This window comes from Xiphophorus couchianus, chromosome 3 (genome assembly GCF_001444195.1).
Source record: "Xiphophorus couchianus chromosome 3, X_couchianus-1.0, whole genome shotgun sequence".
Classification (NCBI taxonomy): Eukaryota; Metazoa; Chordata; class Actinopteri; order Cyprinodontiformes; family Poeciliidae; genus Xiphophorus; species Xiphophorus couchianus.
This window is the reverse complement of record NC_040230.1, coordinates 8,330,764-8,356,269: the sequence shown is the minus strand read 5'-3', so window position 1 is coordinate 8,356,269 and position 25,506 is coordinate 8,330,764. Positions and strand designations below refer to the sequence as shown.

At 35.7% G+C, this 25,506-nt stretch overlaps 1 long non-coding RNA gene across 2 annotated transcripts in view; it reads right to left on the bottom strand.

The window, feature by feature from the left end:
- Positions 1 to 801: 801 nt before the first annotated feature.
- LOC114139516 (uncharacterized) overlaps positions 802 to 25,506 on the bottom strand; it is a 47,080-nt gene continuing 22,375 nt past the window's right edge. For both annotated transcript variants that reach the window (XR_003594464.1, XR_003594463.1), the window contains one exon: positions 802 to 3,150. This is a non-coding gene — a long non-coding RNA (uncharacterized LOC114139516). The remainder of the gene's footprint in view (positions 3,151 to 25,506) is intronic.

The window sequence follows — 25,506 nt, the reverse complement described above, 5'->3', positions numbered from 1 at the left end:
ACAAATATCCAACATGCCATTAGATCTGCTACTATTTTCTGAATAAATCGGCTTATAGTTATTTAACCACCTGGGAGCTCCAAGACCAAGATGGTCAAACAATGATTAAGCAAAGAAAAATAAATTCAAGAAAGTCACTTACTCTGTCCATTCAAAGTCCAAAACTCATGAATTTTACACTCTTCATCCGAATGCACATGCAATTTATGTAACAAGGTATTTTTAAGAAATGATCATACAAGTATTTGTTCCCTTACAGAATTGTTTCTATAGTTGATTTTTTTCAATGAAAAATATTTCAGATAATCAAACTAACTTTAATATTAGACAAAGATAACTCTTGAGCACAAAAGTACTTGTTAACTGATGGTTACTAAAGAAACAAATATATTTTTAAAAAGACCTATTCCTATGTCAAAACCATAATTGGTCCCTTGTTAAATCAAATCATAAAGTAACTGTGATTAACCACTTATTTTTGGTTTAATTCCACAAGGCACACCAAGTTCCTGATTACTTTGTAAATTGTAGAATCAAAAAAATCCCTTGACAGAACAAGCTGACAATAGGAAGTGGGCTAAAAGATGTCAAAAGTGACACATAATTCCCAGATTATCACCTTAAGGCTCAGGTGCAAGAAATACAAAATAACCCCCAAAATCCTTGAATTAAAACAATATTGCCAGTTTGTATCAGTTGCAGCCTAAGGAGTGAACAATTTATTTAATTTAGGCAAAATATCAATAATAATAATAATAAATAATAATAATAATAACAACAATCAAAACCAGAAGAAACTTGTTTGGGTGAATGAGTCTCTTTATAATGCACTTGAAAATACATGCAGTGGTCATACTGTTTGCACTGCAAAAAAAGAAATTAAAAAAAAAATTAGACAAGTCTTACCTCTGAATTAATCACAGTTTCTTTAAGACTGAACCCGACCTCAAAATTATGTAGGAATCAAAACATATATTACAAAAAGCACTAGTGCATCAATGTTTGAGATTTTGACTTCAGAATACATCTTGCTGAGTGCCTTATTTTCTTTCTACTTGATAGTATTAGTCAAAAACTGGCTAGGATGACAACTTCATCAACAGATCAAATTTTTTACATATTTGTTTTAAAGTTGTTTTTTCTTCTGACAACTGCAATAAAACCTACAAAGGAGACTCTAACTGCATGTGAAAAGGATTTGTGGAATCACTGTTATACAACACCTCGAGTGCGAATGTATCTGTGTCTGAGAACCAGTGTAAATCTTAAATTATTAATGGATGAAGGCAAATGAGTGCTGCCATCCACCAGACAGTGGATAATCAAATGAGAAAGTGTTGAAATAAAAGCTGTATCAATAATGAATGAATTTGTCCCAGATTTTTAGAATGCAAACTGTCTGTAGTCAAAACTAAGGGGAAAAAAAGAGGAGAAAATTAAGTTTTAATTTTATCATCATGTGCTACAAGTAGTTCAGGATTCTGACTATGTTCATTTTTGTATTAGCATCAATTATGAATAAAGTTCAATCTCAAAGTCTTAAGTGCATTCTGAAGAGGAATTTCAGAGTTCAGAAATTTTTCACATTTCACATTCTTATTAACTTTATTTTTGTGATTTCATCTGATGACGCTGGTACACTTTGTAACAAAACAATAGGCTCTTATGGCAGAGCATGGATAGCTTCCATCTTTGAGCAATAAAGTTCCTTGTAAAACTATTTATGCCCTTTGAAAGGTCAGATTTTGGCACATCACTGTGACATTATGTGTATAAATGCATTCTTGCCAAGATTCTGCCCTCCAGCTAAGCTAACAATCAGAATATTAATCAGAGAAGCAGAAGAATCTGCTGGTAGGTCAACTATTAGTCACACACTAATGAAAACCATTAATGAGAAAGAGCCCCACAAATTCATGTTTGCAGTTTGCCACAAACTATCAAGGAGACACAGCAAACATGTGGAAAAAGGCACGCAGGTCATCATCCTTTCACTGGAAGATGATGGTAGCACCATCTTATTGTAGGGAATATTTTCAGCAGGAACAGGAATGCTGGTCGGACTTGATGAGAAGGTCAAAATATGTCAGTACTGGAAGAAAACCTGCAAAATAATTAAGCTAAGGGATGGATTTCAACCTCCATCAGGAAACAGACCCAAACATTCAGCCCAAGTAACTGTGGAACACCTTAGATCAGGGTTGTCAAACCCCTTTCCTTGAGTGGTGGTGTCCTGCAACTTTTGGAAGTGTCTCTGCTTCAGGAAACTTCAACATTATAAATAGTTAATTACCAGCACTCTGTGGAGCTTGATGGCGAGAAGACAATCCAGTCATTTGATTCAGGGATCTTGAAGCAGGGAAGACACCAGTCTCGAGCAGTGTAGTGTGACATCTCTGCCTTAGATCAAAATCGTGTGTGTTTGAATTTCCCCAACAAAAGTCCACATCTAAATCCAATTAAGAATTTGTTGACTTGAACATTTATGCTTTGAGATTAATTTTCACTCAATCTCAAGCTATTTTGCATAGAAGAATGGGCAGAAAGCTGGCTCTCTAGATGTGCTGGTTGAGACATGCATCGAAAAACTTACAGCTGTAATTGAAGTTATATGTAGCTCTTCAACGTGTGGATTCGGAGGGATTGGTAACACTTTTCTGATCTAAAAATAAAAAAAATAAAACAATTTATAATCTTCAATCTACTTTACTACTACTAACAATTATGCTGTGTTACATTGATCTGTCAGTTGATTAGGGCAACATGGCAGCATGCCATACAATATGCAGCATAAAGTAATAAAAATAATTCATGGCTGCACTAAGCTCAGTGATGCCATGCTTTTGCAGGACATGGCATGCAGCGACAAATGAAAAATGAAACATGCAAAATCCATTGCACTGACACATGACATGATCTGGCACTCTATTCATATGCAAATTCATGAGACCAAGTTTCAAAACCAGGCTTTATACAAAGTAACATCATAGAGTTCAGGTACAGAGAATGATGCGGTGATGAATGTCATGCTGTGACTCTTCAGTGAGTCCCTGGGGATGAAAAGTCTGCCGGAAAAGCATCATTCAGGATTCAGAGTGATGGGACTTCTTTTCAGTGTCACCTTCATGCAATCACAGCCCAATTTTTCAGCTGAAAATAGAAATAGAAAATGTTAGGTTTGTCAGATCATGTCCCAGTTTACATTCTGAACTGTCTTAATGTTGGAAGCACTCTTGTTTTGTTGAAGATGAGCACACTAGGTCACAGGTATATTCAGACATAAATGAGGTGATATTTAATCCTACCAGCTCGTCAGTGAATTTATCCTGCCGCTCTGATTTTGTGAATAGCAAGACACACAAGTACAACCTCAGATTTGTGTGCAGTCTTCTTGGGTGTCAACTCTTGATTTCAGAACTCAACAGGAGCTCTATTTCTTCCTGTTACTGTCTTCCAGTCGTATTTTTTTTCTTTTTCTTCCCTCGAGGTTATTTTTCTGAAGTAGTTTTATTTAAACTCAGGATTTTTTCTTTTTTTTCCCCCCTGAAGAACAGTATTAATTTTCCTGTCTGTGTGAAACCAATGTTTGCATCTGTTTGCATCAGTTTCAGACTGGTTACTGGAAAATGTTGCCATACTCATCCTGTATTACTCATTCCTTCACACAGGTGTAAAGCGACAGCACAGGCACAGTCAGTTTTTGGTGCTATTTGTCAATTTGCATGTGTGTCAGGAGGGTAAAGAGAAAACTACCAGGCCAAATTAGGAGTGGGAGGTCTCAGTTCCCTTTAGTTTAGTGATTTAACAAAATAAATTGCAGCACCTAAATCCTTTGCCTGTAGTTTACTGACTGTAAACAACTTCTTCACTTAATGTATTTTATGCAGCTCTCCAGAGGCACAGTCACCATATGCCCTGCACCACTAAGCACGATGAGGTGATTCCTGCAGTTCTGAAACATGTCCCTCAGAATATTAAAAATTCTGCTAAGAACTTGTTCAATGTGCAGTTACTAAAGGCTACACTAACATCTCAGGTTTTTTTTTAATTTATTTATTTATATAAATTCTGCATACAAGCTGTTAAAACATGACAACCATACTCCTTTCAGTTCAGTTCAGATTTATTCAAGTCCCAAATGGGCAATTAATGTTACAGCAGGTGCATATTTATATCTATATAAAAAGGTTATTAAAATCAAGAGACAAACTATCAAAAATTACTACAGGTCTTCCTTTCTCAAAGACCTGTAGTAGGTATTCTCTTGAGTGCCTATTACAGTGATTTGAAAATAGTTGAGTAAGATTGTGGGTACCTTTAGAGTGCAATAAAATATAACTACATTTCATCAGTATCATTAGAAAGCTCCTTTACTATCCACTTTCTGGATGCAGCAGACTGCATTTTATTCCCAACAGCAACAGAAATTCTATCTAAACCACAGATTCTGCAGGTCAGCATCAATATGCTGCACAACATCAGCTAACTTGGCTAAAAAGCTAAAATACGTTTCTGAAAACTCTTCAGATGAAACAGATTCCAAAGACAAATTTGATCCAACGTATACATCTCCAGCGTTCAGTAAGCTGACCTTGCTCTCTTCCCATCAGTGTTCACCTGCTTCACTGTTTTTTCACTAGTTGATAAAACACTATTGGAAATTGGAAGTTGCGAATGAAATAGAAATATTGCAAATTACGGTATTTGTCATGCACATGAATGTACACAACAGTTTACGAAGAAGCTTAAAGCTTAAAGTGTTTAAAGAAGCATTCACTTCCAAATATGTTTCCTAAAGAAAAATAGCAAAAACTAAGATGGCAGAGATCTACAAAGCACGGACACATCAATCACTCTCAAAAACTATAAAACTAAAAGACCCTTGAAATTAAAAATCTATGCTCATTCAACAATATGTAGATCCACGCGCGAAGCATACTATAATGCTTTGTAATGCTCTTGTTTTTGTGACATGGACATTTTCTTGCATCTCTCCACCTGGAACCCATTAATTCCATGTATACTCATATTGTGTTTAGCAAACCTCTGTGCAGTAATTAACTATTCTCTACCAGTCAACAGGTGCACTGTGCATTTATGGACAATCAGAATCACACCAGACCAAGAAAATGTCTATTGTTGTGTATATATCGTGCATAACAGTACTACTGAATTGCCCTCAGTGACTAAAGAAAAATCTTCTCACTTTATGCCTGATCTGGAGCTTCTGAGAGCAACAGTATAAATTGATAAACTCATATAATTTCTTTCCTCACATACTACAAATTTCCACCAACACTGATACATGTGAACAAGTCTACAGATTTCCAACAAGTATTTCTCTCGGCGCCTACGGTAATTGGTGTTTGACTTCGGCATACTCTTTTCCACCCCCGCATCCCATGAGGAAGGGCACAGTTTTCAACACACCCTCCCACTATTCTGTGAACATGGCCATCCAGTATTTCTCTGAAAAAAAAAGTAATAATGGCCCATTATTTCTATGTGTACTGACTGCAGCACGGGCTGCTAAGGCTAAAGAGCAGAGGTGCAAATAATGATGGGAGGATAGGTATTATCACCCTATTACAGTTGAGCCACAATTAAATGCAGGTATTTCTTAGTAAGACTAAACCTGACAAACCATTTATTAATACCCCACATTCAGTGGCCATTGTCTTTCTTTACAATGGCCAGCTGTAAGGTCTTTTTAATGAATTAGGTATAACACAAAAAAATTAACAGCATCTGGTCCAATTAGCTGTTTAATATGAGCATTAGTTACGCAAAAGAACCTTCAGATTAATAATAGGGTGAACAACCTGGCAGTCACGTGAAAGTCACAGCAAACTTAAAATGGGAACGATTGTATGTCAGCAGAGAGTTGGGATGTTGAGTAAATGGAGAGAGAACTGAGAAAGGACAGTCACCAGCTGACTAAAAAGTGAGCTTTTATCTTATATTCATTTGAAATGCAAAAGCGGGGAGGCAGATACTGAATGTACGCAACTAAGCCCTCCTTTCTGTTCCTCTCACATTTGCATTGAAAGGGACTGCAGGGCTTGTGTGAAGGCTGACGCTCATGAGCTTCATGTCAATGTGTGGGCCCCCCTTGAGCCAGCTGATACTCCCACATATTGGAGAACATGTAAGAGCTCTGAGCACTGGCTTGGAAAGTAGCTCTCACTTTTCCCAGCCCCTTTTTTTCAGGCCGCTATGCATAATGCAAACACTTGGGTAAATACTCAAGTACCGAATATTTTAGTGTGCTATGGGGTCTGGTGGTATTTCACTTGGCTGGTTGGGCTGAATATTTTTTGCAGGAAATAATTTTTAGGTTACGTCAGTTTTACTATATCAGAGTCAAATAGAACGTTAAACAGTTGTTTGCTTAGGAAACTGATCTTACACTTACTTTGGGGGTGTTTTAAACGTGTAAGCACAAAAAGAGAATACAGTTACAGTTTAATTTGTTCTGCTCTATATTCAATGTCACCCTGGCCATTACTGAAGTGCAGTCTGGTTGTATATGTGGAACTAATTGATACTGACCATCCCACCTGTATATCACTGGGTGAGATTAAGTGATGTTATTACTGGGTTATTACCAGGTAACAATTCATTATGTGTGTATTTATTGTGCAAAACATTACTACGCATATGTTGATCCTGATGTTTATGTGCTGGCATGCGAGCACTGCAGCGCTTGTGTGGGAGAATTTTTTGACATTTTCCACAACAATCTGTGACAGGCTGGTTTAGGCAGTGATCAAATTGTGTGTGTACTACAGTGTTAAATGTGAAAAAGGAGAAGAAGAACATTATTTCCCTATGGCATTGTGTCTTTCATCACCATTAAAATAAAATGCTCATACGCAACAGTGTGACGGAGGTATTAGTCACTGCTAAGTATTCAGTCATTTTGAGCCTTCCATGCTCAGTTATTTTGTAGATCTTCCCCCCTTATCTGCTAGAGGGAATGTTGATGCATCTTCATTTTTCTCTCTATTTTGCTTCTAAAATAGAGAGGCTATAGAACCATTTTGTGATATTCTTTTTTGTGGTTGGCAAAAGAGTAGCATCGGTAAGAAGTATTTGATCTGCACAGAGGATTGATTAAGTAAAAATAAATATTACATTTATCTATTTGAAGTGATATATTGTCACCCTAAAGCTAATCACAAGTACTAGTAAGGTTCAGTCACCAAATCGATAAAAGTTTTCTATTTCAGGTACAGTATTTTCCTACTTCTCAAGCTACCTTTATACAGAATAGAAGTGTAAATCCACCATGAAATAAGAAAACTCTCCATTTATTCTACTCTGAATGGTTATTGGTGGCTCAAAAACTAAAAAAAAAATTTTTAATCAGTAAATACACAAACATGGAAACATAAGTTACCAAGTTTTAGTGCATAGTATTCAAAGGTAGATGTCAGAAAAAGTTTTCAGTGAAGTCGTAGAAAGCACAGGGACAGAAGACTTTCAGTGAAAGAAAGAGAAAGACTTTGAGCGCATAACAGAATGACTGAATCAGGTACAGCAAAGTTGCACTGTTTGTTTAACCTCTCTGTCATTGAACATGTTGTGTTTGGTAATATTCACAGCATTTTGGAACTATAAGGCTAATTAATAACCACAGAGACTGCTGTCTTATTAATTCCAGCTGCACAAGTATGTTAATTTCTAATAAGGGATGCAAAACACAGTTTAAAAAGTCAACAGCATAACCATCTGTACAAAACTGAATGCCAGACTTGTTAACAAACCTTAGTGGGTGCTTATGTGCACAAGAAATGATCAGTCCATCAGTGATTATAAATAAACAATACTTTAATACAGCAATGATGCCAATATGTGAACCAATGAGAAACTGGAAGTATAGTGGATGCTTGTGACATCATGTTATAATACTATGCCTGTAAGAATACTAATTATTGTGTTTTTGAGACAAAGGAACACTATAGCAAAACATCTATCCTTCAACACCACAATGCACTTTAAAGTGTACTCAAAGAAGACCATTATCATCAGTCCAAACATTAGCTGTTAACAACAACCATCTATTTCACTTTGAATCCTAGTCTAGTCACAATAAATCTAAAAGTGTGATGGAATGTTGCAAAATGCTCCTGAAGTTAACCAGAAAATGTATAGTTTTTAAATTCAATCCATGTAATGCAGCCTGAATGCCTTTGTGACAGAAACACAAAGGTGAAAACAGCAGAGGTGTTAATTCAAGTCTAATTCTATGGTGACATTTGACAAAATATAATGTTTGTTGGTTGTTCCACAATTGGCTACTGTGTTGTGTGTGTTTCTTTAATCATGTAAAGGACTTTGAACTGCCTTGTTGCTGAAATGTGCTATACAAATAAACTTGACTTGACTGGTCATACTTTTAAAATACCAATTATTTTTGCTAAATGAACGAACAGTGGCATATTGTCAATTTGACTGTAACTACATCATATTTTTTTATTCCATCAATCAAAATAAACCCATCTCTTCATTTTTAGATACCAAATGAATTTCCTTGAGTGGCTTGACTACTGAAACTGTTACTGGACTATATAGAAATTTCTCTAATCTGATAATATAATAATGAAAATGACAAAATAGTTAAAAATGTGATTGGTAGCTGATGATCACTAACCAAATCTGCCTATTTATTTCATAGAATAAGCAGCTTGCTATTACGTCTCATAATTTGTACTCAATAGGTGTAAAATGATTTTACATAAAAATTAAGTCCTACCTTGACTTTGAGCACTAAATTACATTTGAAAACTAAAATAATATTTTCATTAAGAAAACAAGGTACACAGGACAGTTAGAAATAAAAAGATAATGGACTCTCATAAAAAGAAAGATATGTTATTCTTACCTGTATCTTTTTACAGATGTCATCTTTCTGACTGAAAGTGATTACGTTAAAAGACAAGCCGTTACAAAAGTAACACAAAAGGCTGAATTTAACATAACTGCAGCACTTTGCTGTGATCATCTGTACTAAGAGCTTCTGCCAGCCCTTTATTTTACTCCAGACACTGTACTAACTACAAAGAACTTTATGTCACACACTCTAAAGTCTGTGTGTCTGTGTCTGTGCATGCATGTGCATGAGGGTTAGTACTGAAGGGAGGGGGTGAAAATGCTGACCATCACTATCCCTTGCTGTCAAAACCAATCAGTGTCTGGCAAGTTAATGGAGAACACAAAACCTATTTAAAAGCTACATTTACCACTTGGCTGATTCCATTACATTGTGTAATTTCCAGGTGTCACATTTCCCCTCCACACGTCTGTCTTAATGCTCTCCCAAGCACCCCCTGATTAGTCAGCCTCTGCTGGTTCCCCCAAATCCACTTTAGCAAAGCACCCCATCCGTTTACATCCTCCTTGAAGGAGAAAACTCCTTACTGCACATTTTCTTTGGGTGTTCAGCAAGTCATCAGATAAGACTGAGCACTGTCCTAACAATATATTTTTAAGTGCAAGTTGTATTTCTGGAGAATCAATCAAAACTTGTTATCATAAGCACAAAAACACAATAGTATTAAAATAGCAGCAGATTTGTAATGCAATTCCACATTTTCTTTTAAACCAGAATGTTAGAAATTAGGCTCTGACCATCTGTTTAACCATGGATTCAGGAGGAACAGGGTAGCTCTTGTCTTGGATGTGTAATTGTGGACCAGATCCTTGTACCTGCCAAATTTCTGAGGAGTTCCTGGGAATTTGGTTGTTTGGTCAATTTTTGAAACTGAGGAAAGCCTTCAACCATGTCCCTTAAAAGTATTTTGTGTGCAGTGCTGCATGAGTATGAGGTACTTGGATTGCTTTTACTTCCAGTTTTGTTCTTGTATACCTGAAGCAAGAGCAGCATGTGTATTCCTAACACAAAGGTGGGCATGCACCGCACTGGACTGGATTCCATCACTGGGATAAGAGTCAGTTCCTTGAAACCTGAGTTCATGGTTCTCAACTGGACAAAAATAGATTGCTTCCTCCAGCTAGGGGTAAATTACCGCCCCTTACCTGGAGGGTCGACTATCTTTGTATCTTTTTCAGAAACCTTAAAATGAAGAGACAAATTGGGACCTTGTGTGCAGTAATTTAAGCATTGTTCTGGTATGTTGTGGTGAAGAAAAAGCTAAGCAAAAAGTGCTGTTTTATTAGGGTTAAAAAGCAAAAGCACAGAAACCTGTGTTGTTGTTTTTTTTTATTCATCCAAATATTTCAATGCTTAAGTTGGACAACATGACTTGAGTTAATGGAAGGGCATTGTTACAAGTTATGGGGTTATATTTGCTGAAAGTCTCTCATGATTTGCTGTTAGATGCACCTGAACAGATTGTAAAATTAATTTCTTCATGTACAGCAATGGGACTGAGGAAAAATATATGACTACAGTAGAGTCCAGTCCAGTTCTATTACAGTCACTGGGGAAACAAAACACCGTTGCTACTTCCAGGAAATTCAGGAGGGAAAATGGAAGCCAGGTGATGCTTATTAAATGCAACTGATTATTTGGCAGTTTGCTGGTGTGGAGTATACAAATGACAACAACATCGGAAAAAAACTTACAGTAGCAGTGGTGGGTGCTAATTTCTCTGGAAGGGAAAGGGTGAGAGGAATATGAATTTCATCATTTTACTGCTTGGACTATTATTTACAAGTGCAGAGGATTCAGAGAGATGGCAAACGTTTTAGAATCCAAACAGATTCAAGACTGTGCAAGAAAAAAAAAAATGAAAAAAACCCAATTGCTACATCTCAGACTCTACAGCCCTCACTTTGCATGTGGATGTTAATGACATTGAAATTAGAGAAAAAATAGTGTCTCATAGGGTTCTGAGAACATATACTCAGAAGAGCGCATAACTTATGTCTGTAAAGTTGTTTCTGAATTAAAAATTTGACTTTTGAAGCAAACTCAACAGGACATAGGAGACAAAATAAAATGTGTTTCCATAATGAACAGTGCAATGTTTGCAAAAACAAAGCCCAGTAGATAGGAGCGAATGAAGGCTTTACACCTGAGCTAAATGCTGTAGCGGGACCTAATGAGAACTATGTATAAATAATTGTCTTTAATCTTAAATTAGCTAACACAATGTTATAAAAAAAAAGAGTGGGTCAATGTTGCTTCATAAAAATGTTTGATAAACCCATACATGGTGGTACAGCTAGATTTTTAATCATCATCTATTCATTTAGTTTGATCTTTTTTACATTGTAGGCTTGAAAGTTAATTGTATATATGTATAAATTACATTGTATTTATTACAAAATTACATTGTATATCACCATATTAAACCATTTTCTTGACACATGCCTTTGTGGTGTTTAGGTTTTTAATTACTTTGCTATTGGCTTATCAAGATATTTGGAAATGTCAAAGGGGCTGGTCATTAACAAACTGCTCAGTGAGCAAACCACGGAGATATCGCAACTGAATTCCCAATGGTATAACAGGGATGCAGGAGATAACGTCTGGTATTTTTTTTTTAAAAACATGGTGCTGGTGTTTAATCAGAAGCAAGGCATTGAATTGTGGTCATCCGCAGACCCAAGAAATCAATGGGGGTTGCAGTCAAGGACTTAATTTGATTTGTGACCTGAGGTTGTGCTATTCAACAATTTTCAGTCTGCAACCACTAAAATGTTTAATCACCTATAAATATTGCTCTAAAGCATGCCACTATTTGATTCATTACTTATGTTTTGTAGTTTTTAGAAGGCATGTATCAAATGTAGAGCCTCTCAAAAACCTAGATATCTTACAAGCAGAAAAGTAATTTTGAAACATATTTTCTGAAATAAAAAGAACTGTGAGCCACATCCAGGAAAACAGGAAACAACGTACAAAGTTGGATTATGGTGCAGCATCTGTAGCAGCACCATTTGGACATCTCTCATGGTAATCAAAAAATAAATGGTTTTCTTGACAAAAAAAGAATGGATGGTTGACAGAAAATGGATAGAGTGGGCCCATTGGCAGAAAAAGGTGGAGAGATAGTGAACACAAAGATGTAGGTCAGAGTTCTCCTTAACCACTTTCTGTTGGGACATTATATCTAAGGCTGAAAACAACCAAAAACTGATGGATGTGGACAAAGCACAGTTCATGCTACAGCTGTAACCTATATAGCTTTAAGCGGAGTCAACGGCCTGAGACAATGATGGGTGTTGTCTGAGAATAATGTTTATCAGGAAATAAATTTTATTGATCATTAGCTGTAGCATTTTTTCTACAATTCAAACAAATAAGTCAAAATAAGAAGAACACGTTTGGCTGCATAGTTACCATCATGTAACAATTGTCAGAACAAGAGCAATTCCTCCATAGGGTCCCAGTTTCTTCAGTCTATCAACTAACACACAGACAATTTTTGTATAATAAAAAAATGAGTTGAGGACTTTACTGTTACTAATTTTGTCTTGGTTGGACACTGTCTCATGCGAAGACACTTGAGTTTAATATTGCAGACATTATGACTTAGTGATGGAAATAAATGTTAACTATCGTGAGCTACATTTTTAGAAAGGGACAGTTGTAGAAATTGTGATATATGTTCTTTTAGTGAAACAATGGAACATTTTCTATATCTGAGCTTTGTGTCAATGGAATATAAACACTTCTCTCTCTCTTAAAGGTCACTACTCTACAAAGTGTTGGCAGAGACACTGAATATCATTTTGTTTCATATTCTCGGAAATTCTGCCATTTAATATTTCTTCTTCTTCCCCATCAAGGTATGATTGTAAAAGTGATGAAATCTCATATAAAAAGCCTTGCAACTGCAAGTTTTCTTACAAAGCCTTTTCATTGCATGCAACACCCTGAAGTTAGGAGATCTATCAAAATGCCAATATTCGCAAATGTGGAAATAAGGACATGATTGTGAAATTGTTGATCATAGTTATTGAACCAATCCCTCACCTCCTGTGCTAGAACATAATTCAACTTACTGCAGTACTGAAAAAACATAAATGGTCTAATCTCTCTATTTGTCTATCTCAATATAAATTACTATATATATATTTTGTAGTTTCATTAGACATTTAATTCCCACTTCACCAACAGGGAATAGCTCCTTATTCTTGAAACAGCTGGAAGATCAACCCCACAACAAATTGCAGGTCAACAAGCTTGATTTGCGAGTTGGGTCCTCCTACCCAAGTCATGCTGAATTGCCCACTGTCAGAAGAGTATATTACAAGGACCCAAAGGACCACTAATGATCTGCTCTCCATCAATGTGCAGCTTCCCAGGAAATGTTCTGTGCTTTAATTAATGATTTCAAAGCTTAAAATCAATCCAGGCGTATGTTAACCAGATTAAATCTGTCCACTGAAAATGTACTCATTTGGTGGGTGGACATGGTAATTGTTAGCATTACTGACAGCTAAGCATGTTGTTTATAAAGATAGAGGGAAAAAATAACAAAAAGGCAGGCTCTCCATCCTTCCTAAGGTCAAATGGAGTGTGTGGATAGGGTAGCATTTGTCATATGAGCTCTGAGCTATTTTCTGTGTACTAACTGACTGGAGGCGATCCGTCAGGAATTCATCATATATCAAACCGGGAGATATCCCCTCCAGCAGCACGGAAGTGGATGAAGTCTGACACCGCAGGTCTGCCTCAAGAGAAAGCGCCAAATCGGAATGTATTAGCTCCTTGCACACAATAGGGCTACAACCATTTTCATAGAACTGTACCTACAAATGATAATAAATGAGTACTCGGGGACTCTGGGAGCTGCTCTTGCCTCCATATCAGGCTTTTTTTTTAGCTTATACTTTTTACCTGTTCAGTACAGGGACTTCTCTAAAAGTTGCATTGTTTGCCATTGCTATTATCAGTATATACAGAAAAACAAAACAAAATGTGGACAGTGTCCCAAGTCCTGTGTATTTTCATAGGAAATAATATGTGAGAAAAAAAATTGTGTTTCACTATTAGCATTTTAAAAGGAAAAATATATAAAAAATGTCCTGAGAATTTTAAAAGGACAACAAATATTAAAAACAGTAACATTGTGAATGTTTTGAGTCTTATACCAATAACAAAATATGAGAAAATGCCATTCTGTCTCAAATAATCATGAACATTGAGTATTTTAAACAGAAAAAAAAATAAAAGAAAAAGAGCATTATTTCAAAAGCCAACATTAGAAAAAGTATATTTAAATAAAATATAAAGTAAGACATTATTACTTGTTAATAAATTTCAAGGAAAAAACTTACAAGTCATGTGCGAGTGTTATAAAATATGTATTAAATGTTATATATCTTGCCTTTTATGCTTTAAAACAAATTATTCATGGATGACAACTATTTTAAACAAAAAATAAATATAGCAAAAGTTTGTGATAATACTGGTGAATATTATGTGTACTTTAAAGGTAAATAATGAAAAAAGTTAAAGTTCTGACCGTTGTAGTAGGAAAGTAAAACTATGCAGGAAATGTCGGGTTTTACATGAATATAACATGTAATATAGAATGTTCGATTTTCCTGTAATATATCCTGCAACTGCACGATTAAAACTGTTTAAAAAACTGAAATAAGTTCCATAAGCAGTGGTTTTGGTTTCTATCAGCAGGATAAGTACCATTTTTCTGTCCAGAGCCAACCATCCTAATGTATGAAGTGGAGGAATTAAATGGCTCTTTGAAGTCCAGTGCTTGTGCTCAGAGAGTTCAAAATTGAAATTAAAATGTCTATCTAATAATTTGTTTCACCAAGTGGTCCAATCATCACTGTCATAGTCCCTCTTTGGCCCACACATTGAAATATAAGGCAATACAGTATACATGCTGGCTGCTCTAATTTTGCAGTTCATACCAATTCAAGATAGACTCACTGCAGGCATCATAAAATCCTGATGCAAAAAAGGAGCAATTTAGATCCTATGCCTCTGCAAGTTAAAAAACAACAACAACAACACGCCTGCAGTGAGCTAAACTTTATGTACAAATCTTCCAACTCTCTGTGGATCTGTCCATTGTTTAAAAACAGGCAGACAAAACACATTACCTATTATATATTTTGCAGACAATTAACAGAAAACAGCACTTCACATTTACAATTCAAAATTTACTGCAGAGAAATAAATGTAAAATTGCCATGACTAACACTGGAAGTTTGTTTTAATCGCACCCATCACACTGACCAACTGCATGCTGTCCCTGACTGAACGAAGGACATCCAGGGTCAAACAGTCTTTGGTGCTGATGCTATTTGAATAGACAAATGTCAGCAAAAGCCATCCCATCAGAGATGACTGCCATGCTTGTCTGGAAAAGGTCTCTTTATACCTGCTGACATCAGCAAGAAAGATGCCTGCTGAGACATACATTTTAAGTGTGTCAAAAAACATCTGAATTTTAGCTCATGGAGTAGAACAGTCAAGGATTTCTATGAATAAAAGTATGTCAAGGAATAGGAGGATGACCAAATAAGAAATAATTTAAAAAATCAATAAGTGACTGACAACATTGAATGAAACTCCCTTTAAGATGTTACATACACTAGAGTTTATAAGCCTCTTTCAAAAAACAGTGAAGCTCCATCAGAGCTCTTACCATTTTTTTCAGAACAATGGTGAGTGAACTCACTCAAATTTCAGATTTATCTCACCATCTCTCATTGCACATTGGAAATGATTGTTGTGCCTTTAAGTTTTGCCAGTGACTGTTTACACAAACCTCATGTTATCATTATATACTTCACTTGACCTTCTGACCTTTGATAGATAACAATTGAAATGTGTTAATTCTTATTGTTAGAGTCTCCTGCTTGTCCTCAATGACCAGTGGAGATAAGCAGCACCACCTCCTCTGTGACAATACATAGTTAAACAGATATAGAGGATGAATGGATGGTGGTTTGAACAGGGATTTTATTTTTCCCCTCCTTCTCTATAGTTTTAACTCTGAAGTGTGTGGCACTTTTCTTGGTCTTGATTACGCTGCCTTTTTCTTACTAATATAGTCTAACAAACCCACTAAGGCATGGTATCTCTTCTGTTCTACTTCTGTTATTTGCTACATTGTGTTGGGCTGTCACACAACATTATTACCCTCAACACACCACAATATTTGTATTTGTAATGTGACAAAATGTAAAAAATATAAAGCGCAGTGAATACTTTTAAAAGGCACTATTTATATAATACACACCAGTAAATACAGGTTTTACCTGAAAATATTTCACTGCATGAGGGAAATGAACCACACCATATAAAAAAAGATTTTTTTTCTTTTTTATGAACAAAGTGAGAAATCTAAATTCACCACTAAAATGTACTTCTGTTCTGCTTTTAAGAAACTGATGACTTTAAAGTGTGACAAACCAAGCTGTAAAAGCACTGGAAATCTTTCACACCTCTTGTGACAAATGCAGCTGTCTTGCTATTCTTTTTACCCGCTGACATCTTTTCTTTCTCAGAAGCCTGATTTTGACTTTAAGTGCTATTTGTCCGGTTTGCTCCCCACATTTGATGCAATGCCAGAGCATGGTCACAAAGACTTCACGCAGGGTTTAACAAAAAAGATAGGAATTCCACACTGTGGCATTGTGCAACTGGTCATTCTGGGATGTTGTCTCTCGTTTGCACATTTTCTCTCAACATGTTTCGTAAAACTGGAAGTAGAAAAAAGTATTCTTTATTTTATAATTTCATTAGCCCGGATTAAGATTCAAATATAAGCTGTGATGTTAAGACAGAGATTTATCTCTATGACTTGTGTTAAAAAGAGAGCCTTGGCTTATGTCAGCTTTGCTTGAGTGGCTTGGTACATTAAGCTGACTATTCTCCCTCTGTACAAAAATCAATAATAGGGCACCTGTAGAGGTCTATTAGAGGCATAATCTTACATGAGGCAGCGTCCTTATAATTCACAGAAAGTCTGGAACACCTTGCACAAGGATAATGTCAGGAGTAACAGAAATACTGGATAAATGGGTATTGCAGAGACAAAACTTTCATGATCTCCAATCATTTTTCTGGTGGAGGCATTTTTTTAAACTATTGTTTTTCAAAAACGCCCATCACATTAAAGTGTCCCTGTCTACATTTTGTGGGTTGTAAGAACAGAGGGCTTGAAGACGGATGCACAACCAGAGAAGTCATGAAAAATTTGGAAACTTCTGCTCAGTCAATGCATTTTTTCCCTCCAGTTATGTCACGTGAGACCCGACACACTGAGCTGTGATTGTACAGCAGCCCTACCCCTCATCAAGCGCTCTTCAGTTCAGGCAATCAACTGTGCCCTTACCTGTGTTCCCCTTGGCAGTTGCTATGACAACAGCCTCCGCTTGATCAGACTCCTATTCATGGAGTGACACTTGAGTGACCACTCTATGGATAGGTAAAAGGCACCCATCTGGATAAAGAAAAACAGGGGGGAGTAATAATGATGATAACAGAAATGTATTTTAAACTCTCAAAAAAAGTTTTATTTGTCCTTTCACTTAAAATATATCTCCAACAATTCCGAAGAATCCCTGAAGCACACAACTGAACTGTGAGGTCAAAAAATTAAGACTATTTTGCAGTGAGATTAAACAGGTTTACAAGCAATGTGTGCTTACATAAAACCATGAAAAAAGGTTAAAATTAACATAAACTAATATATTAAAACACAAATCTTAGCTTCGCATATGAAATGTTTCACTTATCATTCAGCAGTGGACTATTATACAAGCATGGCTAAAAAAAATTGTGCAACCCTATAATAACATGGCCAACATGTTCTGCCCTGATCAATACAATAAAATCACAGCAGAATTACAGAGAGCAAATCCATGTTCAGCTCTCCTTGCTGACTTGGGAAAACTTATCAAATTATCAAGAAACAAAAATAAGGTCTTTGTTCAAATCAAACTCAAGATCTGTGGGCCAAATCTGGTCCATCATAACTGTTCACGTGGGCCTCTAGACCACAGACTAGACTATCTAGCCCGCATAAATTAAGATAAATATAACAAATTATGTAGTACTTGCTTATAGAAAATTTTAACCAGTTTTCAGCACAACGTTATTATTTCCCTTACCTTCTGTTTTCTTTCCATCCTGTGGAACTAGTATCAATTCTCATCTGATTTTTGACATAAACAAGGTTGTTTAGTCCACAGAACTGGACATTTCATTGTGTAGATACTTTTCTGTTCATTCCTTTCTTCCCTATTCTGATTCTCAGTTAGAAATCCTGCATATAGTCTTAATATCTAGATCCCTAAATGCAACACATTGTTGCCATGTGTGCATCAGACATACCTGATAAAGTACACATTAAGAGATTCAGTCGATCAGAATAACTGGTAATCAAAAGAGGTGTGAAAGAGATACATTAGAACAAAGCTCACCACCACTTCTTTCCTCCTTCATAAAGGAAACATGTTCCAAATGCTGCCGCAGATTACACATGCACCTGATGCAAGATAAATCTTAACGGAAGTCAATGTGGAAAAGTGCTGCATTGGAACTCAGCAACTGATGCAGCTCACCGCAATATGAAGCATGCAGGAATCTATAACCAATATATTATGTTAGTTCATCATCAACAGCAGTTTTGGTAAACTGTGTACCAAACAATTCTTCAACCACAAAATGTGACACATCTCATTCCAAGTGTTTCGTGGACAACTCTGCTGTCATTTGCATGATAAACATGTCAAGAAAACAGCTTTATCACACCCATTACTCAGGGGATGCTGGCAATGTGTCTTGTTTTAGGTCTAAAACCTGTACTTTAGTACAGCCAACATGGATACTGCAAACTGTGTGTCCTCAACTCAATACAGAAGGCTCAGATGCATTTGTTGTGTAGTTGTAATGTTCCCTCAAGAGCATAGATGCAGTAATAGATTATGACAGGGCCTTTTCTCTACCTGCCTTCAGGGCAGTTAGTCATGTGTGGTTGAAGTCAAGTTAGCCCTCTCAGGACCTCGGAAGCATATTCTGTCAGCTGCCCCCCTACCTCCTAAACAACATTTTGTTCATGTCATCTATCAATCTTTACCTTTGCTTTTTCGCCAAGAGTTAGGCCCACAGTTGACAGCGGCGGCTGGTGCTTCTGGGGCAGCTCCTCCCTCCCTCTGCTGCATGTCGGCAGAATGGGCCATCGAGCAGCAGACGGCCAATCACATGTGACAGTATGAGGACCGCAGACCTTAGGAAGAGGCTGTTTATGGCGTAAACAGGCTTTGACAGCAGCACCGACCAACAAAACACACCAACAGAAAGTGGAGCTATTTATATCAGCTTAAAGCTCCCCGACAAGCAGGTGATGCTGCTGAGATGAAGCATGTAGGAATCCATCGGTACAGACATGGAAAAGAAAACAAAACAAACCTCCTGACAACATAATACATGCATATGAGCAGTCAGCTTTCGTTTAACCAGGAAGCTATTATGCCTCGTTGGTGTCACTTCAGCTTTTTTAGGAGAAGCCTGCCTGCTGTAAACTGTTATCATAAAACCCAGACGGAAGGTGAATGAGAGGTGAATGGCCATATACTTACACTTTTCATTTTACGTGATGATGATGATGCAAAAATGATTTTTATGACAGGACGTTGTTCTATTGTTGTTGTAGAGAGAAGTCAATAACAGCAGTTTTTCCCATCAGTCATATCGTAACTGTTAAAACAACAACAAATCAGAACTTTTGAACTCTTATCTTTTGTTACACAGTACATTAGGATTTAATCCAACCACTTTCAAAATGAAGGAAAATATTTAATATTAATATAAACTGTAGTTTCCCATAGTCTGCATCATTTTCTTTTATTTTTATATCAGTGTCAATGCTTCAATGCATGTATTGATGCTAACCATTGTTTTTATACATCCACTGTTTACATCGTTACAAACTCCTCAAAAAATGTAAATAAGCCAATAAATTACAGTTATTTTTATTTAATAATTGGTTATCTTATTCTTACTGCTTTCTCATCTTTTGCTGATCATCTCCCTCTATTTCATCCTGTTTTTGTTTTTTTGCTGTCTTTATATTCATATCTGACTTTTACAAACATAGCAACAACATGCCTTGCGTCAACCTTATTAATTCATTATGTTGCAGCACTAAAACATGGAACATTAACTGAACTCACACATTTAAAAAATAATAGAGGCTAAATTATCCTCCAAGCAAGCCTAGAGTAAAATGGCAACGAAACATTTTTTGTTTGTTTTCTAGAAACACATAAATAAAAAAGCAAAAACAAAAAACTTGACAATACTCATGGGTAATAAGGCAATGCAAAGTGATGAATGGATTAAGAAATTAACTTGTTTTTTATCTTGGTGCGGTTCATTATTTCAAAGAGAATACAACATTAAGATGAACTTTTGATAAACAAAAGCCTGATTAATTTCCATAGCAAACAACATCTAATCGTTCCTGTGTTATTTGAGATTATTTTGGAATACCTTCACAGTGTACAAAGAAGTCTTTCATGCAGCATTCGCTCTCCCAATCTGACACTTATTATGATAAAACAACTAATGATAGTGTTGTTGTTAGACACAAACAATAAATCCCTGAAGCAAGAAGATAAAGTACAAAGTTTGTATTGGTAATATGTGTTTGTTCTTGGTTTGTCCTTTAGCTAAGATGTGAGTGTAAGACATACATTTCATTTTCACTAAAGTTACAGCAATGCTTTTTTTCCCCCCAAAACACTATCACAAATAAAAAGATGCATTATAATAATATTTAGAATTTAGACAGGTGCATAACAATAATTTAAATCAAAGTTCAAATTATGTGTGAGATCAGGAACGTTTTTTTTCTTGTCCTTTTTTCTTTTTTGTTTAAAATAAATACGTGTTCAAAATAAATGTGCTTTCATTAATCCATTAACATTTACTGATGTTGTTTATATTCTACATGAGCAGCTGAGGATATCTCACCTGTAATCAAATATTTGATTTAAAATATTTATTCATCTAAATACTGATTTAAGATAAATATGTTTTAATAATTGAATAAATTCACCATTTAGCTTTTTCTTTCTTGTCTTCATTTTATTTTCCAAAATGTTGGTGAATACTAACCTAATTTTTGCATTAAGTAACAGTTTCAAAAAGTTACATTCTTGAGTCCAGTCCTTACAATGTTGAAGTTGGTGTCTTATTTATAGCCACTGATTTACCTGCAAGGCCCAGAAAAGCCCCTGCTAGTCAACCTGGACTTTTTTGCATCAAGTCCAACTAGCAATACATTTTTATTGAGTCATGGTCAGCATCTCTTATTATTCTGAAGTCGGTGCATAAATTTTTAACATATTCTTATTGTTAGTTGAACAATAAGAAACAAATAAGATGCAAAGTAAACAAATTTTACTTTGCACAAGTAAAATGTGTGTTTACTTCTGCAAACTGAGTGGCAACAGTCAATAGTACGACACTCATACTATGAATAAATGTCAAAAAATATATCTTTTTTTTAAATGTATGTTTTCTTTGTTCTATGAGTGGACTGTGAGTCTGAAAAAGGTCTAAAAGTCCTTTTATATTGCATTAGCCAGTTTTTGTTTCAATTGGCTTCCATTGTTTGAGCAAAACAAGTGTGTGAAATACTCACATAAAATAAAAACTATTAAGTTATCTTTAACTATTTAATGTTACAGTTTTCTATTTTACATTTAATTAAGGACAGAAGTGAAAGTGCTGGGAACCAGCTAAGCTAATGCTCCAGATGGTTTGTTAGAAAGAATTATTGGAAAAGTCAGTGTGGAACACAGTTTGGAGAAGGGCAAGTGTTTAAAAAATAATTGGCAGGTGATTAGTTGAACCATCTGTTACAATCAAATCAACAGAGTGGAGCCAGTTGAGGAAATTAAATTTGTGCTTAGGCCAGTCTGTACAAGAGTTTTAAAAAATACATAGATCGTTGCACAGAGAAGCTTTTAGTAAATTTCTGTTGCCTTTTTTTTAACAGAGATGCTCTCCTGTTCTAATATAGCTGCTGTTAAAGCAGCATTTTTAAAATACATCTTCCAGACCTGCCACTACTGACTGTCTTCACATCCTAAAACCTCCTTGTAGCTGCTAGTAGAAGATGCTGATTGATCACAAACAACTGTGCTTTGGTTTCAGAGTCACAGCTTGAAGTCTGGCAAAATGAATTCTCCTGTGTTTGTGATATTGTGAATCTTGCAAGAATCCAAGATAGAATTGGCATTTTGCTAGTCTTTAGGTAAGGCAAGACAAGGCAAGTTTACCTGTATAGCATTATTTATACACAAGACAATTCAAAGTGCTTCACAAGACAGCAAAGACAAAAACAATGAAGCATGGGCAGATAGCAATGCATGAAAGAAACCAGCAATTAGCAAATAGCAAAGCATCAAAAACAGAATTCAATAATTAATTGAATATACTTAAAAGATTTAATGATTTAGTTTGTGAGTTATTTTTGTGATTTAAAATACATTTGAGTCATTTGTCAGATAGAGAACATGTAGATCCCTGAGGTCAGAAGATGATTTGCAGCAACCTTCTAACTTTTAAAGTGTTTTTTCTCCTCTCTGTGTAACCTACTTTTTGTTTTTGATAAATTGATTCTCTCTCACTCTCTATCACACACACCCATGCGTCCCCGCCTGCACACACACCCCATTGTCATTCTAACAACTTCAATAACTGTGGTAAATTCTTGTCTCCGTTACATGGTTAAAAACAACGATTTGCACTTTGTAAACAAAATATGTACTTTACCCATTGCAATTAAGATCATGTTTTTTTCTTTTTTTTGTGGTAAAATGTTTTAAGAGGAAATAAATTGTCATAAAGATGCTAAATTCTCACATATTTTGATTGAATTATATTACACTATCTGAAAAAAAAAAATCACTTTTCAATTTTCAGTCACACTTTATTACCTTTTATTTTGTTTTTGATTCATTGTTGGGTCCTTACACTTAGATTATAATAAAAAATATGCAATGAAAATGTTAAGTGACTACTTGCCAGTAGATGCTAATTAGAGGAGTCAAATGTTTCTGCAGCATACTATGAATAGAATAGAGAAAATTACTATAAAATCATCCGTTGTCTGTGTCACTATAAAAAGTTCCTGTGGTGGGTACAAATTTAAACACAGTCAGAACAAAACATCTCCTTGGTGGGTCTAAATTGCCATTTGCAAATAACCCGTGACAAACGGTTCATTTTTTTACCCGAAAAGTGAGGTACAAAATGATGAAGTGGAGAGGGTATAAAAAGCACTTGAATGCAGGGAGTATAAACAATTTCTCTGTCAAGAAGATGCAATGTCTTGTTTGTTTCATTTTCCAGTGCAAAACTACATTCAATATTAACCTGGTTGTTATAATATGTCTTTAATAGACATGTCTTCTGTCAATTGTAACCGAAATCTAAAAAATTATTTGTTGTTTCATTTTTAAACTTTTGCAAACTTAATCCTGCAGCTGCCAACTACAGAGAAAGCAGAAGCAAAAGAAGTTATACCCTAAAACAGGGGTGTCCAAAGTCGGTCCTGGAGGGCCGCCATCCTGTGTGTTTTAGTTCTCTCCCTGGTTTAACGCACCTGGATCCAATGATGGCTCATTAGAGGCCTTAGGAGAACATTGACAAGCTGAGAAGGTTGTTACTACAACCAGGGAGAGAACAAAAACATGCAGGATGCCGGCCCTTGAGGACCGACTTTGGACACGCCTGCCCTAAAAGAAAATGCCAGATAAACTTAAACAAATAAAAATAAAAATAAAAAAACAGTCAGTGGGAGAAAGAGATGAGAAGAAAAAACAAAAATAATTCAGAGTCAATTTCATGGAAAGACTGTGATACATGGAAATGCAACAATTTCTGCTTCCAACTGTGCACTCAATGCACATTTTGGAGTGGGTATTTAGTTAAAATTAGAGGTCTGCTGGACAATATTGAAAATTTGGGCAGCCATAGAGATGGGTAGAAATCAATTAGAAAGCCTTGAGTATCCCGTAACTAACATGTCTATGCAGACGTAAAAACAGACAAGTATTTTTTTCTAATAGATTTAGGGAATAAACGATTGATTTTATACAAGCCCTAGAGCATTTTGTGTCATGTAAGATCCAGAATCAAACAGGATAAAATACAGGTTAAAATACAATGTTTCAGCTGGACCACAAAGAACAAAAATAGGCTGGTGCCAATGGCAGAGGATCTGAGACAAACAAGAGTACCAACCAATACTCATACCAGGGAGACTAAATTGCCACAGACTGAGACACTGGGCAAACACAGGTTTACCCAGGAAATATAAGCAGAATGCAAATCTAAGAACACAAAGAGACTTAAATACTACAGATTGTGAAATACCTTTGATTAAACTGAAGGAGAAAAGAACCAGAGGAACAAAGAATAAAAGAAAAACATACAAGATGCTAAAATACAAAACCAACAGCAAGAAGAATCTTAAAACTAAACACCAAATTGAATACAGGTTTTACTTTTTCACAATTGTAAAAAAGCAAAACCAAAGTCCCAAAGATCATGACTGTAAGTGACTTTAACCAATAGTAGTGTAGCCTATTAATATGAATTTTTAAATAAAGTGTTTTAGTTGTATATCTTTACATGCTTGCGATTTGTTCCTTTATGGCAGCAACTGGCAGCCCACTTGTTTCATATCCACTGCTAGGTGGAGTTCAGCTCCCAGGTCCCCAACCCACTTCTGCTATCCTACATGTTCTCTTGCTCCAACACATAATTCAGCTGTTTTGAATAATTTTGTCATCCTGTTTTACTGAAGACGGCTGATGACTCATTCAGTGAACTCCAGAATGCTGAAGGAGGGAAACATCACTGACATATGGGAAAGAGGACTTTTGGAATCATGTAAGTTTTTTACCCCTTCATATTCATGTTTCTCATCTCCTCCAAGGCACAAAATGTGTGTCAACAATGACATTTTTTAACTTTGAGTTTCTGTTTTAAAATATGAATGACTTCCAAGCTTTTAAAACACTTGGTGTGAAGTCAATAGCTTGGCATATGTTTTTGTAATTCTGGGAGGAATTTTAAGGTCAGCTGTTTTTTTTATTTGTATCTGTAAAAGGACCAAAAAATGTTTACTTTGTGTAATTATTTTTTATAAATACAAATCTTTTTTACACACATACTTTCCTGTCTATGGTTGCACAAAGATAAAATTCTCAGCCATTTTAAAGTCAAAGGTTATCAAACTCAAGTCACACATATTTATTTCTGGAATTTGTACCCATACACATATATGCTCTTTCCACGATATTAAAAGCCATTTTTTCCCTTTTTTTCTCTATTGCACTTGTTGTCCTCTTGCAAACAGGAGAACTGATAAAAAAACTTGTCAAAAAAACTGAAACAATCAAAGTGACCCTCTTCTTGCACATACATTATTGTGTTAGGAACCACAGTAATGAAGCAACGCTCACTTTGTTTTTAATCTTTGTTCTCTTTCAGAGGTTTGTAAGAAAAGTAACTAATGCAATGTAAAA